This window comes from Patiria miniata, unplaced genomic scaffold, assembly GCF_015706575.1.
Source record: "Patiria miniata isolate m_02_andy unplaced genomic scaffold, ASM1570657v1 HiC_scaffold_21, whole genome shotgun sequence".
In the NCBI taxonomy this organism is placed as follows: domain Eukaryota; kingdom Metazoa; phylum Echinodermata; class Asteroidea; order Valvatida; family Asterinidae; genus Patiria; species Patiria miniata.
The window spans coordinates 4,967,104-4,984,255 of NW_024037060.1; the positions used below are offsets into that span (position 1 = coordinate 4,967,104).

The window sequence follows — 17,152 nt, forward strand, 5'->3', positions numbered from 1 at the left end:
GGGCGGGGGTCCCTAACAAGGCCGATCAATGCTCGAGACGCAACAGAGTACCATTACCAAGGCTGGTGTACAGGCAAAGAAGGTGGAGGTCGGACTAGACTGTGAAGAACAACAAACGGTTGTGTGTCCCAACTCATGCGTGCGCACTCGCTCATGCGCACTGCGGAACGCGACGCCCGAAGATGTTAACAGGACTACATACACATGTGATATTAACTTCCATGTTTAATGTTATCAAAAAATCAACCAAATAAGACATGCAAGGCTATTGAAATAGTAATCTGCAGAGAAGTGAAAATCAATAGTTAATATGCTACTTTGGTTTACAAAGGTAGGCCCTCCGGTTTAGGATGTCCGGGAGAGACAGTCAACCTCATAGGCCTACACAAAACTGAGTCTGTGGTGTTTAAGCAGTGGCCTGACTGCGGTCCAATTTGCAAGGGAGAAGGGCCTTGGCTTCCCCGAATTCTTAGCGGAGCTCCTCGGGGGGGGGGGGGGGGGGGGGGCTTGAATGGCGGCCGGGGGCTGGTGTCCCGATGCCCCCTTATTACGCCACTATGTGTTTAGACCTCTCGTCCACAACCCTAAAAACTGCTTTGTTACATGTATTTGCAATGAGACGGATGTGAATGAAAAATGAAACTAAATGCCAGGATAATACCTAACACACGATATCTGCATGCAGAGAATGTTATCAATCCACTGCAGCTGTGTGTTACACCGCACACCCTGTATAGAGGGCGCTCGCACAACAACCCAACAGTAGTGTGAAAAGCAACACGGCCTTGACATAATTCGAAATCAAAGCTGATTCTTCTTTTCTTTGTTATCGAAGCCACTTTTACCAGCTGTCGTCGCGGAATTATAGGGTATCATACCGCGGTAAAAAGTCAAAGGAAACCACAATCATACTGACAAAGTTTATTGAACAATTTTTGTAAAATGTACAGAATAAAGAACTTCAAAAACTACCTTGATGTTCACCGAGCTCTCCAACCACAAATTAATTAATTAACAAAAGTTCAATAGTACTCTGAAATAAATTTGCACAATTGTAAACGAAATCATATGTCTTGAACGAAATGTACGACTTTGATGCTCTTTCGGGATCTCTGTGAATTGACAATTTGTATTCTATCTATATCAGTTTCCATTTATAAACAAGCCAAATAAATCAAGTCGGGAGATTTACTCTAGCCTGTCGATAGGTGGCGGTAATGACTTACCGATCGGGCAGTCGTTCGAAGTTGGGTCGACCTGCCACCCCTGGCAGCAAATGTACACACGCCTGCTTGCAGTTCGGGTCCTGGTCGAGTACTGCCAGCGATATACTGTACTGAAAACAAGGAAGAAAAGACATGTTTATCGTTTCATGTATTCCTACAACGAACAGGACTGTCAGGACAGCGCCAAATTAATGACAATCTGATGAATTTTTTTCGCGCATCAGAGTGGAAAAAGTAACAAACTACGCCTGAAGATGATGATTGGATAAAGTACTTACTAACTGTATGAATACGAATCATCGGACCAGAATTCACTGACCCAATCCACCACCGTGTCCGCAACTTGCTCTCGAACAGCATAGGTCTCGGTGAAACTGAAAGATGAAGGAAAAACTGTCATCTTATTATTGTAGAAATCAAGTTATCGATAACACGAAGCTATAGTGTGCACTTTGGCCATCTTTGAGGTGTGTGCATGAGCAGACCTAATGTGCATTTATTGTTAACAATAAACTTAACAAAACACACTTCCAAGATGGCTGCTAAATGCAATCGATCTATATTTCCCTCTGCTAGGCCTGAATAGAAAAATATCTTTGAGAAAATGTACGTCGCAATGTTCGTGGTTAAAAAAAAAACAATTAAAAGTGAGCCCACGTTTGGGCGAGTCCAACATACCGATTTCCCCCCCTTTCTTACCCCATAAAATTATGAACTAGACACTGCAAGTCCCGGAACCCATGTACATAATCTAACTCGAAATAATTCAGAGTGGCTATTCATTGGAAGTCTTTACATGCATCAGTTTACATGGTGTTACAGTATATTCCACCCATAGCACTACCCGGTTCTTAATTCTTTGTTTTTCAATTTGGTAACAATGAATGCACAACAGTTTTATTTATGCCCATGTTGCGCGTTACAAAACCACTGCTCTCTGACTCTACCATAACGCAAATACGGTCTATTGGCACGCTCTTCAAGATTGCGTGAATCAAAAATCAGTTGTTATTAAAAAGACTTTATTGTGTCAATGGTGAATTCACTTACTAGACGTAGTTGGTGCACACGTGGGCTCCATACGGGTTGAGGGATTGCACCGTTGTTACAAACATCAAGCTGGTCAGTAGGACCACAGCAATCACCGTGACTGGCCTGCCTGCCGTGGGCAGAGCACCGGGGATAAACCTCACCATCGCGCGCTCGCTGAAACTTCGGCTCCCGGAGTCAACTCGAAATTTGAAGAATTCTTATGGTTAAATCGCAAGCTGCGTCTTGCTTAAATATAAGATTCGACCGGCGTAATATGAGAGACACCTATACCTTGGATTTGTCCTGCGCGATTTTGTAGCCGCATTGATGTAGTGTCATCACTTTTCATGTCACAATTACGTCCTGGATTTTGACTAAGGTCTCAATTTAAAGGTGAAACAACTTCAAATTTGTAACTCGGATTTCAACGAAGTTTGATTCCCAAATAGCACGCTGCATTTTTCTCATAGGTCTATTGAGGCTCCAAAAGTTTCGTATTGTGAGAGTCATGTTTCGATTATCTGTCCCGTGCAATTATTGTTACCAACAGGATGCAAATGTCATTATCTTTCAGGACAAACTATGTCCTCGATTCCGACGATGGGCTCAGTTTGAAGGTGAAACACCGTGAACACTGTAACGTTATGATCATTATAAAATCACTGTAACATGATCATCATGAACGACAATATTATTGGTTTGATTTCAAGGTTGTTCTTTCCAGTTCAAGACAAGAGTACTGAGAAGTCTGAGAGATACACCATGATGCTCAATATGGCAATAATTTTGGCCCTCTGAAACGGTTTGTAATACTACAACAAGGCAACTTTCCTGGTACCCATCGTTTGTCGAAGCAGCGAGAAAAATCAGCCATGCGACTGTTTCATGGGCTAGGCCCTCATCATTCTTCTTCTTGAGATGAACAAGTCAAGTTTCATACAGGCCCTACACTTTAAACAGTAGGGTTTTTAATAAATAAAAACACTCAACAACACATACTTTACAGAGCGGTTTAGTCGAAATACATGATCAACACTCAGGCTGGACACCAACCTACACTAGGGGACGCTCTTTAGGATATAGATGTACATGACATGTATACTCGTGCTCGTTAATTATTAATCAGTTGGTTTCTCGGCGGTAAACAATCAACGGAAACCGCAATCATAATGACAAAGTTTATTCAACAATTGTAAAATGTATAGAATAAAGGATTTCAAAAACTGGCTTCCACGGAACTCTCTAAACACAAATTAATTTGCAGAAGTTAAGTACTACTTTAGTCTGAAATAAATGTGCACAATCTCTATACCTCAAATTAATTAATTCACAAACGTTGAGTAGTACTCCGAAATAAATTTGCACAATTGTAAACGAAATCATAGGTCTTGAACAAAATTTACGACTTTGGTGTTCTTTCGGGATCTCCGTATATTGAAAATTTGTACTCTATCTACATCAGCTTCCATTTATATATAAGCCAAATAAATCCAGTCGAGAGATTTACTTTAGCCTGTCGATAGGTGGCGGTAATAACTTACCGATTGGGCAGTCGTTCGAATTTGGGTCGACATGCCATCCCTGGCAGCAAATGTACACACGCCTGCTTGCAGTTCGGGTCCTGGTCGAGTACTGCCAGCGATATACTGTACTAAAAGAGGATGAAATGAAATATTCATCATTTAATTTCATTTTGTACGAGACAGCCCAAAACTGCCAAAAAAATCTGATGGTTTTCGCGCATCAGAGTGGGAAAAAGTAACAAACTATACGTCTGAAGAGAGCTACGATTTGATAAAGTACTTACAAATCTTCTGGATACATTCCTTCAAAACGGTGCACCGTGAACGCCACTGGCTCTTGAACAGCATAGCTCTCAGTGAAACTAAAAGATGAAGGGAAAAGTTTCACAGTATTGTAGAAAGCAAGTTATCGATAACACGAACCTATAGACCGTTTGCACTGAAGCCATCTTGGATTTATTAATTTTTTTTTTTGCACGGATGCGCATGATCATGAGTCGAGTAGAGTTCTTATACATTCATTGTTACCTGTCAACGAATTAACATATCAGAACACACCTCCAAGATGGCTGCTAATGCAATCGATCTATATATATAATTTCCCTTTTTTAGGCCTAAATAGAAAAACAAACATCCGTGAGAAAATTCATACAGATTCGGCCAAAATAATACATACATGTAAGGAGCCGAAAGAACATAAATCCTTGTGATTGAAAAAAACCTAATAATAATAAAAGTTAGCTCACGTTGGGAGTGCGTCCGAATTCCGAAAAAAAAATGTGATTTCTGTCTTAGCCTAGGCCTATATGAACTAGAGAATGCATGTGCAAGCCATAGTATTGCCCATAATTCAATTCAAATTATTCAGAATGGCTATTCACATGAAGTCGTTTCATGCATCAGTTTACATAGTGGGTCAGAATTAGCCTTTGGCGTTACAAGGTAATCCAATACGAGAGCACTGCTCGACTCACACGAGACAGTGGGTCAGTGTCGGTGAGTAATGCAGTGAGACGCAGAGGACTACTGGCTGAATCTTTCTCCCTTACCAGCAAAACAAAAGACACACTTTGCCGATATTCAGTTTTCAACTTTTTCTAGAAATAACAAGACAAAGGGACTGATTCACAAGTTCTGAAATACGCATTTCAGAATTCGGAGGGCGTGGCCAGTCCCCTCCCCCCCCCCAATACATGTATGAGTCTGGACAAATGGCACAGTATTTCGAAAGGCTGCAATTAAAATCCTGATCATGTTGAGCATTTATTCATGATGTATAGACCTTATGCGTTGCTAGTGGCCCAGAGAGGGTTATTTGTTGTTTAAATAATTGTAACAATGAAATTAATCTATAAAAGGTTACCTACGCTATACGAAGCCACTGCCCTCTGACTCTACCACAACGCAAACGGTCTATTGGCAAGCTTTTCAGGATTATGTAAAAAAAAAAATAATTTTGTATTATTAATAACAAGAATTATTGTGTCAATGATTTCAGTGAGTTCACTTACTAGACGTTGTCAGTGCACACGTGGGCTCCATTCGGGTTGAGGGATTGCACCGTCGTAACAAACATCAAGCCGGTCAGTAGGACCACGGCAATCACCGTGACTGGCCTGCCTGCCGTGGGCAGAGCACCAGGGATAAACCTCACCATCGCGCGCTCGCTGAAACTTCGGCTCCCGGAGTCCAGTCGAAATTTAAAGAATTGTGATTCTAAAATCGCAAGCTGCGTCTTTCGTAAGTCAAGTTTCCATAGTGACATAAACAAACAAAAAAGCAAACAGGACCCAAACTGTGACGCAGACATATGGAAACTTTTTCATCCGGAAATGTCACTGACAGTGACAACCCAGACAGACGCAAACTATCTCGCAGACGATTGGCAAAGTTGAACCTAGTTCCGCGCACTGTCTGCGCAGTCTGCAGTCTTACAATACAAGTTCCGACCGGCGTAATATGAAAGACACGTATCTTGCCTTTGTCCTGCGCGATTATTTTGCAGCCGCATGGATGCAATGTCATCGTTTTCAGGTCACATTAATAATGTCCTCGATTTCGACCAAGGTCTCAATACGAAAGGTGAAACAACTTCAAATCTGTAACTCAGAATTCAACGAATTTTGATTCCCAAATCGCACGCTGCGTTTTTTCTGATGTGGAGGCCCTAAAAGCTTCGCGTTGTGAGAGTCATGTTTCGATTATCTGTCTCGTGCAATTAATTGTCAGCCACAGGGATGCAAATGTCATTATTTTTGAGGACAAAATATGACCCTCTACTCCGACGATGGTCTCAGTTTGAAGGTGAAACACCGTGAACACTGTAACGTTATGATCATTATAAAATCATTGTAACATGATCATCATGAACGACAATATTATTGGTTCGATTTCAAGGTTGTTCTTTCCAGTTCAAGACAAGAGCACAGAGAGATACACCATAATGCTCAATAATTTTGGACCTCCGAAACCGTTCGTATTGCTACAGCAAGGCAACTTTCCTGGTACCCGAGAAAAACCAGCCATAAGACTGTTTCAAAGAGGCTCTCGTCATCTCCTTGAGATGAAAAAGTCAACTTTCAAACAAATAAAAGTCAACTCGACTTATGACCACTTGGTTGAAGTGCGTAAGTCCTGCTCTTTAAACATTAGGGCTTTCAATAAAAAAACCTTCAACAGCACATACTTAACAGGGCGGTTAGTCACGGACGAAAACAAGTTCTTGAGGTGTATAATATAGGCCCTGTAGGTCTATTCGTTTACTATGAGAACAGTTACAAGTATCTAAGAAAAAACCGTACACAAGTAGGCCTAAACAACTCTTAGCATCACCATAGATTATCTATATCCCAAGAAAAGCTCAATTAAGAAAATTGCCCAAAAGTAGGGCCAACTTACGGATATTGCAGTGATCGTTTTCCTCCGTATACAACCAACCATCACAGCACTCCAGACTGTATGATGTGACAAGGCGAAAACTGGTTGCGTACTGCACACGATACACCGCCCTGTGCGTGAGGATGGAAGAATTGGCACGTCAAAATACAGAGGAAATTATTCGAAGAAATGTGATTTAAATTCGTATATCATTCGCATTTATCCCCAAAGTAACATACCGAATTATTATAAAAAAAACTTACTTGGATTAAAGATCGTATTGGTACTATAACCACCCCGTTAAAATATTCCGTATAGCTTGCTGTCATTTTAAAACTGTAGTATCCACTGAGCTTAAACTTCAACAGGTTAGTTTTTTTTTAACGTTCTACTCTGGATTTTAAGTGGTGTTAACCGTGTTTTATTATTGGAAACTAACAAAATACTTGCACATGAAAAGCAAATGATCACACACGCCTCAGAGAAAAGAAGGAAAATAGTTCACTGCTTCAATAATGTTCAGTGAGTTTTGTTTCTGAAGCCGCAGGACTGCAGTCATTTTGTGAGGTTGGTTCGATCCCTAGTGCCGCCATTTCGTCTCACCTGATTTGCTGACATTGCCACCAATAACACGTGGTCGTGTGCGTCTCGTATTGTGCAATCTGACGACTAACATTATACGTCTGATTGTATCTGCAATAGGCAATACATTCCTTTGATAAATAACGTCTAACATTGTTATAATTATCGTCATAATTTGGAGATCATGGGAAGGGTATATGGAGGTACATAATGAGTTCAGCTTTGCTTGGATGGAGTTGAAAAATGAAACATCGTATGGGTAAAATAAACCTTTATCATGCTGCCACCATTTCAGTCATGTTCCCAGTATCCAATAACAGTACTAAATGATAATTTTTTTGTGCAAAAAGGAACCAGACTGTTTTTCCTTCCAGCCTCGCTTTGATTACGTTGATTTGAACGGGAAAAACCAAAATGGTCGCAACGTGATAATGGTCGGCAGCAGAGTGACACTTCACAATTGTTTTAGTTTGTTCAATACAATACAATCATTTTCAAAGTTAACTTTAAAAAATCATGGAACAGGATAAAACTCGTAAAATTTGATTAACATTGGGGAAAAATGTTTCGTTTAATATAAGAATGATACACAGTAAAACAAAATATGTTGAGCCGATTCGCACGGAAACCACAACATTCATAACGAGTTTACTAAAAAAAAAATCGGTGAATATTGTTTTAAAGCATAAACCTAATTTAAAAAAAATAACTAACAAGGCCTTAAGGAGGTAAAGAATATTAGTTAAATAAATTGATGGGATACGGAAATGCAGACTCTTTACACATTTTAATGACGATGACGATGACGATGATGCAAAGAAAATTGATACTCACTGAACTGTCACATTGCAGACGTTTTCTTGGTGCAAAAATAGCGCTTCCGTTTGCAGGGAAATCCACAAAATCGCACACAACGCGAGAGCTGAGCGAAACATTTGGTCCTCCACGATAATAAAAACAAAACTAGAACAAAACCAACTGAAAAACTCAACGATTTTCTACAAATGAAAATATCCCTTATGACTTCGTTGTTCTTCCGCGAGGCTCTCCTTTGGATTTGATAAAAAGAAAAATATTGATGACAGGGCAGGGAGTTTATAATGGTATAGCCTCACGTAAACTTCAGGAAACAACAAGGATGAAAGAGAGAAATTGGAGTAGTCAGAACATCCTTTTGTCATCGAGTGCGAGGGTTGCTCGCATTTCAGATGACCATTGTTGCACCGTGTCCAACTTCCTTTAAAGGAACTGGTCTTTGTTGTAATTTCACAAGAACGGACTTCATATAATAGACACATAAGTAGCCAAGGTTGTGAAACAATAAGGAGAATGAGGCAATTCCAGGGGAGGAGGGGAGAGATGGATACGGACGAAGGGGGTTTAAGGGGTGAATTAAAAATAAATGAATGAATAAATCATGAATTGTTTTTCTTCTGTTAAATAAATTTTGTTGCGGAAGACATACTGATCGTATTGTTGTTCTGTTGGTTTTTTGTTTGTTGGGGAGGGAGTGTGTCTTGTTTGCTTGTTGTGGGGGGGGGGGTCTTGTTTGCTTGTTTTGTACTTCGAAGAGGGGTGGGGTGACTGGTGCGCTAAAAACTTGGCAACAGAACGGCAGTTATAACAACGAAATCGCTGATAATTGTTCAAAAAGGCTCCTGGCCTGTATCCAAGACTATACTGCTGCTTTACAGAATGCATCAACATCCGGACATACACGTAAGCCTGTGGCGTGCATGTCCATATTAAGTCAGAGGTGTTTTGAAAAGTGCGTGTCCAGATACATGTATAACGGGTCAGCGTGACGGCCAAACTGGGGAACATTTCTGAAATAGTGGCCAGTGGCCATCCCGTCGTCCGTACTTACATGTGTACAGGGGGTGGGGGAATAAGTGGGGGATGGGGGCTAGTACAGGTTGTGTCGGAGCGCTGTCACTGTAAGACAAGATAAAGACATGGAGTACCCTTCCTGACCTTCTATCCCTGCTGCACACGCCACTAGTTTGAGGATAGGAGTTAGTTAAAGTTCTCTTTTAAAGCCAAAATTTTGAACTATTTCCCCTTTTTTTGAACTTACCAACTTTTTGAGGAAAGGTTGTACATGTATAACCCGACTGCTATAATTATCTGCGGTTTCCGTAGTTACGAGAGCTGTATTTTAAGGTGCAGTTATGAAATCCGATTCTCTGAAACTGGTAAAATGTCATTGCTATGTAGTATTACTATATTGTGTCACCTTGGCGACTACAAATAATAAACTTATGTAACCGAGCTGGAAAGGTTACGCAGAAAAATTTGAAAGTGACACTGGGTATATATTCCACTATAAATTGATCAAAATTTTATTACAAAAAAACGACAGTCATTCTTCAGCAGTCTGTAATAACAGAAAACAGAAGAATAGAAATTAATTTATTTACAAATATACAATGACTATGAATCCAATATTCAATTATCTAATTATTTGAAATAACCATCTCTCCTTATCCTTGGTTATCTTTTATCTCGAGAAATTGCTTTACTGGTTCTATAAACCTCAATTTCCATTGATTTGTTCCATAGAAATGTTTTTGCTGCGAATTTACAAGTACATTTCTTAGAGAGGCATAAAAATATTAAAGGCATAAAAATTTAATCAAGGAGAAATATTCTCCATAAGCACTTGCTATGCAATAATTTTACAACACATTAATCTCTAAATCTCCAATTTCTTAGGCACATTTCAAGCAATAATGTTTTACACACGTACCCAAATATTATGGATGCTGGATAAGGGATACACTGGTCTACTCGAGAAGGCTTCTCTATTTGTGACCACTCAGGAACCACAGAACCACAAGCAGTAGCTGTAATAAAATTACTGTACATATTAAGTAATCTCATAAATACTAATAAATGTTTCGATGAAGGAATATTAAATAATCATCAGTGCCATCAAAAAGTTTCATCTCCACAGTACATGTGTACACATCCGTAGTTATTCTATATTGATGAATTTCCAATGCATTTTATACAGTACATCTATTTCTTAACATTTGTTTGTTTAAACAGTAAGGCTCATAAAAAGAGTATTCAATATTCTGTATTCGTACATCCATCTATATGTCTCATGGTTTTATTTCAGGCTAAAACATTCTCTAAGTTCTCTTTCCATCCACGCTATCCAAATTTGAGTTCAATAAAGTGCATTGACCCTATAATTCAACATATTTAGGATCGAAGTATGTGCAAGTATACAGTCAATATTACAAGGAAATTCGGTATCGAAAATTCAAGTCATCTTATGCACAACAATCTTCATACAGACTTGGCTTTAAACCTGGGAGATTTATTTTATGGCATAAAAATGTTTCATACAGACTTGGCTTCCAACCTCGAGTATTCATGGCATAAAAATGTGTCGTAAAGTGCTATTTAAGATAACATCAAAAATTACGAAGTTGAAACACTTACCGGAGCAGTTGCGGCCTGTGTACCTATGCCTCGGGATGTTTGGGCAAACTACACGATATGCATGTACATGATATGTGTATGCACATGCGGCGTGCTAACCATGGCAAAACCACGTGAGAAACACAGCAAAATATAGACAAGCTGGCTCGCAATAAGGTGTGGCTGGCAGCAGCAAAGACAAGCAGTCAAGTGACCTACCCATGCTTGCTTACTCTCCAAGAAAACTAGCGAAAAATTCACGGAATGTGCGTCCGAAGCCCTATGCTTTTGAGACACTGCACGGAATAAAAGGCTTTTTCGCACTGCATGTCATATGCAAATTGTTACGCAACTCTGTATGCTCTATTCAACGGAAAACACAAGAGGGCGCTCGCAATGCTTCGACAACTTTCGCATCGCTGTTTATGCTAAAAATATAAGACATCGACAAAGAAATATTTTACAGACGGGACCTGGCAGCATAATTACAGGAATTTAAGTCTGGCTGGTCATAATCATCCGGGATTAAAAATTGTGTAATGAAAAATATTCTCAAAAGACAAAAAATATATCTTGGCAGCTCTAGACTGAGTGAGACAGTGGACAGGAAATGTTTACTTTAAAAAAATCCTCCACCAGTTCTTCAGAATGAAGTTGGACTATGATAATATGTACACATGGTCGAGAGCACGATAAAAGAATGTCCACCACTAGTATATGACTAGTGAAATGAGATGACCTCAATGGACCTTAAATCTAAAACTCCCAATTTGGCCAATGATCAGACATACGAAAGCCCTAACTAAATGAAAATCTGGCAATCTGTTTCTCAAAATAAAACATTCCCTAAAAAACATCCATAATATCAGTATTAATTAAAATGGCAAGATAGTGTGGAATGATGGGATAGAGAAAATGGTAAAAATATGGTCCATCTCTAGCATGTCGCTGGAGAAATAGAGATTACATTTATCTCAATTTGTCCAAGAAACCTAATTTCTCAAGATGATCATATACTACACTATCCTTCACTATAAAAAAATCCAAGCATCTGGCTAACACCTACATGTATTTTAAAAAGAAAATCCTCAACATATACTTACAGGGCCTCTTTCATTCCCAACCTAAACATGTTTATTTATCCACGTTGGGTTAGCTAATCCCAAAAATATAGTGGTTAAAACGAAATTAGGACATGAAGAGAATAAAATTTACCAAATACTGGCTACTATCAATACGGATAAAAGGACTGTACAGTTTAAGAATGACATACAGGGTCTGCATTAGATCTATCCTGGGTTTTAAATGTACAGGTGTCATTCCTCCAAAAGTCTCAAATCTAGAGCAAATACTCTACTTTCTGCGACTATGAATTCAATATGTTTCAACCAGAGACTACAACTAGTAATGTGAAAAAAATCAATACACGGACAAATACAAGTACAGGCAGCATGAGCAAGCAATTAGCATGCATCACCTTAACACGCATTCTACGCAGCGTCGGTAAAGAAACAGATACGATATGCTACAGCGGTTCGTGGATACGAGAGACTGAGCAACAAGCGGGTAGTAACTGCATTGAAGATAGCAGGGCAGGGAGCAGAGCATGAGGTACAGAAGCCAGAACTGTCCCTGGAAAGCTTAAACCTGCAGATATAAAAAGAAATAAACTACCACGGTGTTACTAAAATATTCACACAATATACGAGTATATACTCAAATGTGAAATATCTATAACGTCGACTCCAAGGCAAACTTGATTTTACGAAAATAGCTGATCTTCAATCGGACCAATCAAACAATCAATCTGTTCTATGTATGTGATAAAGCTGTTTCTAACATGCAAAACTTCCATTGTCAAAACGACATGCTCAATGGCTACAAGTTAAAATACAAATGAATATGCAATATTAAAATGTTAAAAATCTTGACTGCACGACACTGTTCCCAGTGAATATGTTTACAGTTCACCATCAGTGAAAGAGTTCCGTAGCTGAATACTAGCAGCACACTCCACGGCCGCTCGGCTGAAAAACCGGTGATGGTGAAGAATGTCTCTCCAAGCTGTCTCAACGACTGGGTGCCGAACTGTGGGGAAGATATGTGAAGCTAAGAAGGCTCTCCCAGAAGATGTGTGTAGCTACATGGAAAATACTCTCACTTCAGACGAACATCTGGGCAGCTGTCTGTCCGGAGACTAGATGATGTAAACGCACTGCTGCAGCAAACCACCCTTCTGATGAAAGACGCTTCTCTCAAGAAGGTTGTCATCGAAGATAATGATGATGATGATGATGATGGTAATAATAATGACTGTCGTTTATATTTGATCAAATGTGTCACAAATAAGGATGTCTTTTATGACATCCTGCCGACTACGCCATTTTTGTAACCGAGCTGGAAAGGTTACGCAGAAAAATTTGAAAGTGACACTGGGTATATATTCCACTATAAATTGATCAAAATTTTATTACAAAAAAACGACAGTCATTCTTCAGCAGTCTGTAATAACAGAAAACAGAAGAATAGAAATTAATTTATTTACAAATATACAATGACTATGAATCCAATATTCAATTATCTAATTATTTGAAATAACCATCTCTCCTTATCCTTGGTTATCTTTTATCTCGAGAAATTGCTTTACTGGTTCTATAAACCTCAATTTCCATTGATTTGTTCCATAGAAATGTTTTTGCTGCGAATTTACAAGTACATTTCTTAGAGAGGCATAAAAATATTAAAGGCATAAAAATTTAATCAAGGAGAAATATTCTCCATAAGCACTTGCTATGCAATAATTTTACAACACATTAATCTCTAAATCTCCAATTTCTTAGGCACATTTCAAGCAATAATGTTTTACACACGTACCCAAATATTATGGATGCTGGATAAGGGATACACTGGTCTACTCGAGAAGGCTTCTCTATTTGTGACCACTCAGGAACCACAGAACCACAAGCAGTAGCTGTAATAAAATTACTGTACATATTAAGTAATCTCATAAATACTAATAAATGTTTCGATGAAGGAATATTAAATAATCATCAGTGCCATCAAAAAGTTTCATCTCCACAGTACATGTGTACACATCCGTAGTTATTCTATATTGATGAATTTCCAATGCATTTTATACAGTACATCTATTTCTTAACATTTGTTTGTTTAAACAGTAAGGCTCATAAAAAGAGTATTCAATATTCTGTATTCGTACATCCATCTATATGTCTCATGGTTTTATTTCAGGCTAAAACATTCTCTAAGTTCTCTTTCCATCCACGCTATCCAAATTTGAGTTCAATAAAGTGCATTGACCCTATAATTCAACATATTTAGGATCGAAGTATGTGCAAGTATACAGTCAATATTACAAGGAAATTCGGTATCGAAAATTCAAGTCATCTTATGCACAACAATCTTCATACAGACTTGGCTTTAAACCTGGGAGATTTATTTTATGGCATAAAAATGTTTCATACAGACTTGGCTTCCAACCTCGAGTATTCATGGCATAAAAATGTGTCGTAAAGTGCTATTTAAGATAACATCAAAAATTACGAAGTTGAAACACTTACCGGAGCAGTTGCGGCCTGTGTACCTATGCCTCGGGATGTTTGGGCAAACTACACGATATGCATGTACATGATATGTGTATGCACATGCGGCGTGCTAACCATGGCAAAACCACGTGAGAAACACAGCAAAATATAGACAAGCTGGCTCGCAATAAGGTGTGGCTGGCAGCAGCAAAGACAAGCAGTCAAGTGACCTACCCATGCTTGCTTACTCTCCAAGAAAACTAGCGAAAAATTCACGGAATGTGCGTCCGAAGCCCTATGCTTTTGAGACACTGCACGGAATAAAAGGCTTTTTCGCACTGCATGTCATATGCAAATTGTTACGCAACTCTGTATGCTCTATTCAACGGAAAACACAAGAGGGCGCTCGCAATGCTTCGACAACTTTCGCATCGCTGTTTATGCTAAAAATATAAGACATCGACAAAGAAATATTTTACAGACGGGACCTGGCAGCATAATTACAGGAATTTAAGTCTGGCTGGTCATACTTATACCTTAATTTGAGACTGCCGGCTACCCAGGGTGCTTCCACTAGACACTGTGTTGCGCCAGTTTTCGCTCTTTAAATAGATCAATGGAGCTGTACCCATCTTGTTGCCAGGACATCGCTTTTTGTTTAACAAAATAAATAAAAAGAAAGTAGTGAAAAGCACTGATGCACTTGACAATTTAAGACAGCAATTGTATTTATTTCCAAAGTAGGGTACAATTTCTGCAAACTTGAGGACAAAAATCAATCCGTCTTCTCATTTGGATAAGGTTCTTTTGTCGTCCAATATATCTTCATATTTTTTTGGGAGTGTGTATTATCCGCGCGCTTATTGAACAAAAGTATTGTTTTAAAAAGTAATTGTAATTGATTACACAAAACGATTGTTTGAACGGGTGACGAGCGTCAGTCAATTTGTTATGGAGCAATATCCACGCCATTTTAGATCCTCGTACGAATCATTATACTTATTAAACAGGCCGTGATGGAAAGTTGTTTAACTATTTATTGCAGTGCTTGTCACGCAAATCTTTAAGTTGATGACCTTCTTGATTTTTTTTTTTTTGGGGGGGGGGGGGGGGTTATATATAATGTGGGGTGGGGGAGAAGACTTTTCATCCATAATTTTGAATAATTATTAATCAGAGCACAATAAGGTAATATGAATGCCTTGAGTCATCTTCAATGCTATAAGCACCTCATTTTAAAACATTTTTGGCGGGGTCGCCTCGCTTTCGATGGCAGGCTTGTCAAGATGGCCGACTCGTCAATAATTCGTGTAGACGTTGATTATACGCCTCCCTGTCCGGCTAGGCTCCGCCCATCGATTATGTCCCAACTCCATCCAGCAGTTCATTTACCCGGTGTTGTTGTGCGTGCTTCTGTCGGTTGTCCAGGAAATTATTAATTTTCAGGGGAAATCCGTAGAAATGTTGTGCATTGAATGACCAGCTTCGGTGTTTTGTACTCCTATCCAATTTCATATCCTTGACAAACAGATTTAATAAAAAAACACTGTCCATCTCGCTTTAATCATCCTATTAAAAACATGTTTATTTTAATAATCTCCTGATGAGGCCAATGCAAACAACTTTTAACAATAACAAATAATGTTTCAGGCCATGGGCATCGCGAGGGGGGGGGGGGGGGGCGAGGGGGGGCACTTGCCCCCCCCCCTGGAAAAGCAAAAAAAGAAGGAAGAATAAAAAAAAATAAAAAAAAATAAAAGAGGTGCGAAGTCATAGTGGTGTAAATTTAATGGTGGGGGGGGGCAAAATGTCCCTGCCCCAGGCTCTACAACTGATAAATCGAGAATGTGTTAAGAAATACAGGCATTTTTTGGCAAAAATATGTTTTGCCCCCCTCTAGAAAAAATCCTGGCGACGCCCATGTTTCAGGCTCATTTTCAGCTAACATGCTATAAGGACATATCTAATCATAATTCTGTTGATCGGTAAAGGCAACACAATGTGACCTGACATGTGCGTTACCTTATTGTCGCAGGCCTAAAATACGCGCCGATTTCTGACACAAAAATTTGGCCAAGATTTATTCAAAATTACAGCAGCAAACGAACATGATGTGGAACACTGCCCACACGAAAACAAACCAGCAGAAAGTTTGTTGAATTTGCTGCACACAAATGCTGTCTCAACTCCAGTCACGGTTTCGCGTACACCTCAGAACCATTTCAAGTAAAAGTGAAATCACCAGAATCAAAATTGCAATAAAGCAAACAGGATTGGTCGGACTGGCATCGCTCACAACAATGTGTCAACAAGGAGATCATGTCACAACCTTGCGTGCTTGCCAGCCCAGAAAGTCTCCTTTTTCACCACATCCGGCAAGAGTTCGAGATTTATCTTACGGGCGCATGCGTCTGCATTCCCCCTAAACAGAACCGTCGTGATCCCTTGAGTATCTGTGACATAAAGTGATGACAAACGGTTACACAATATCTATACTTTTCCCGCCTTTGGTAGATTCAATTGAGCCCTTTCAGTCCCATGGGATATTTTATATGAAACTAATACTTGTTTTCACGAACAGTTTGTGGATGTTCGTCAAGGAAGTTTGAAGAGTGTCCTCAAAGACAACCAAACATATTGGACTCTCATACAAAATGAACACAGTTCCCCAAAAGAAGTGCCTAAATAAAATCTGATTTCAATTTTGTCGAACAACTTTGGTTGTGTGAGATCGAGATACGTAATTACTCGGAAACAGTCGGAAAGAAAGAAGCCATAGTATTTTTTATGGAGACGGGCGTATCCATTTTCAAAACTCAAATCAGCAATTTTGACAATTGTAAACACTCAGTTCATTGCTTATAATATTGTTTCATACCATTCATAACTTGAAAGATTTGCTGCGTGTATCAATCCTACGCAGAAACACAATACAGAA

At 39.2% G+C, this 17,152-nt stretch overlaps 1 long non-coding RNA gene across 1 annotated transcript; it reads right to left on the minus strand.

The window, feature by feature from the left end:
• Positions 1–9,774: 9,774 nt before the first annotated feature.
• On the minus strand, positions 9,775–14,729 carry LOC119729703. Its single transcript, XR_005271265.1, has 2 exons — positions 13,547–14,729; positions 9,775–13,174 (listed from the first exon to the last, which is right to left on the minus strand). It is a non-coding gene; the product is annotated as an uncharacterized LOC119729703 (long non-coding RNA).
• Positions 14,730–17,152: the final 2,423 nt, after the last annotated feature.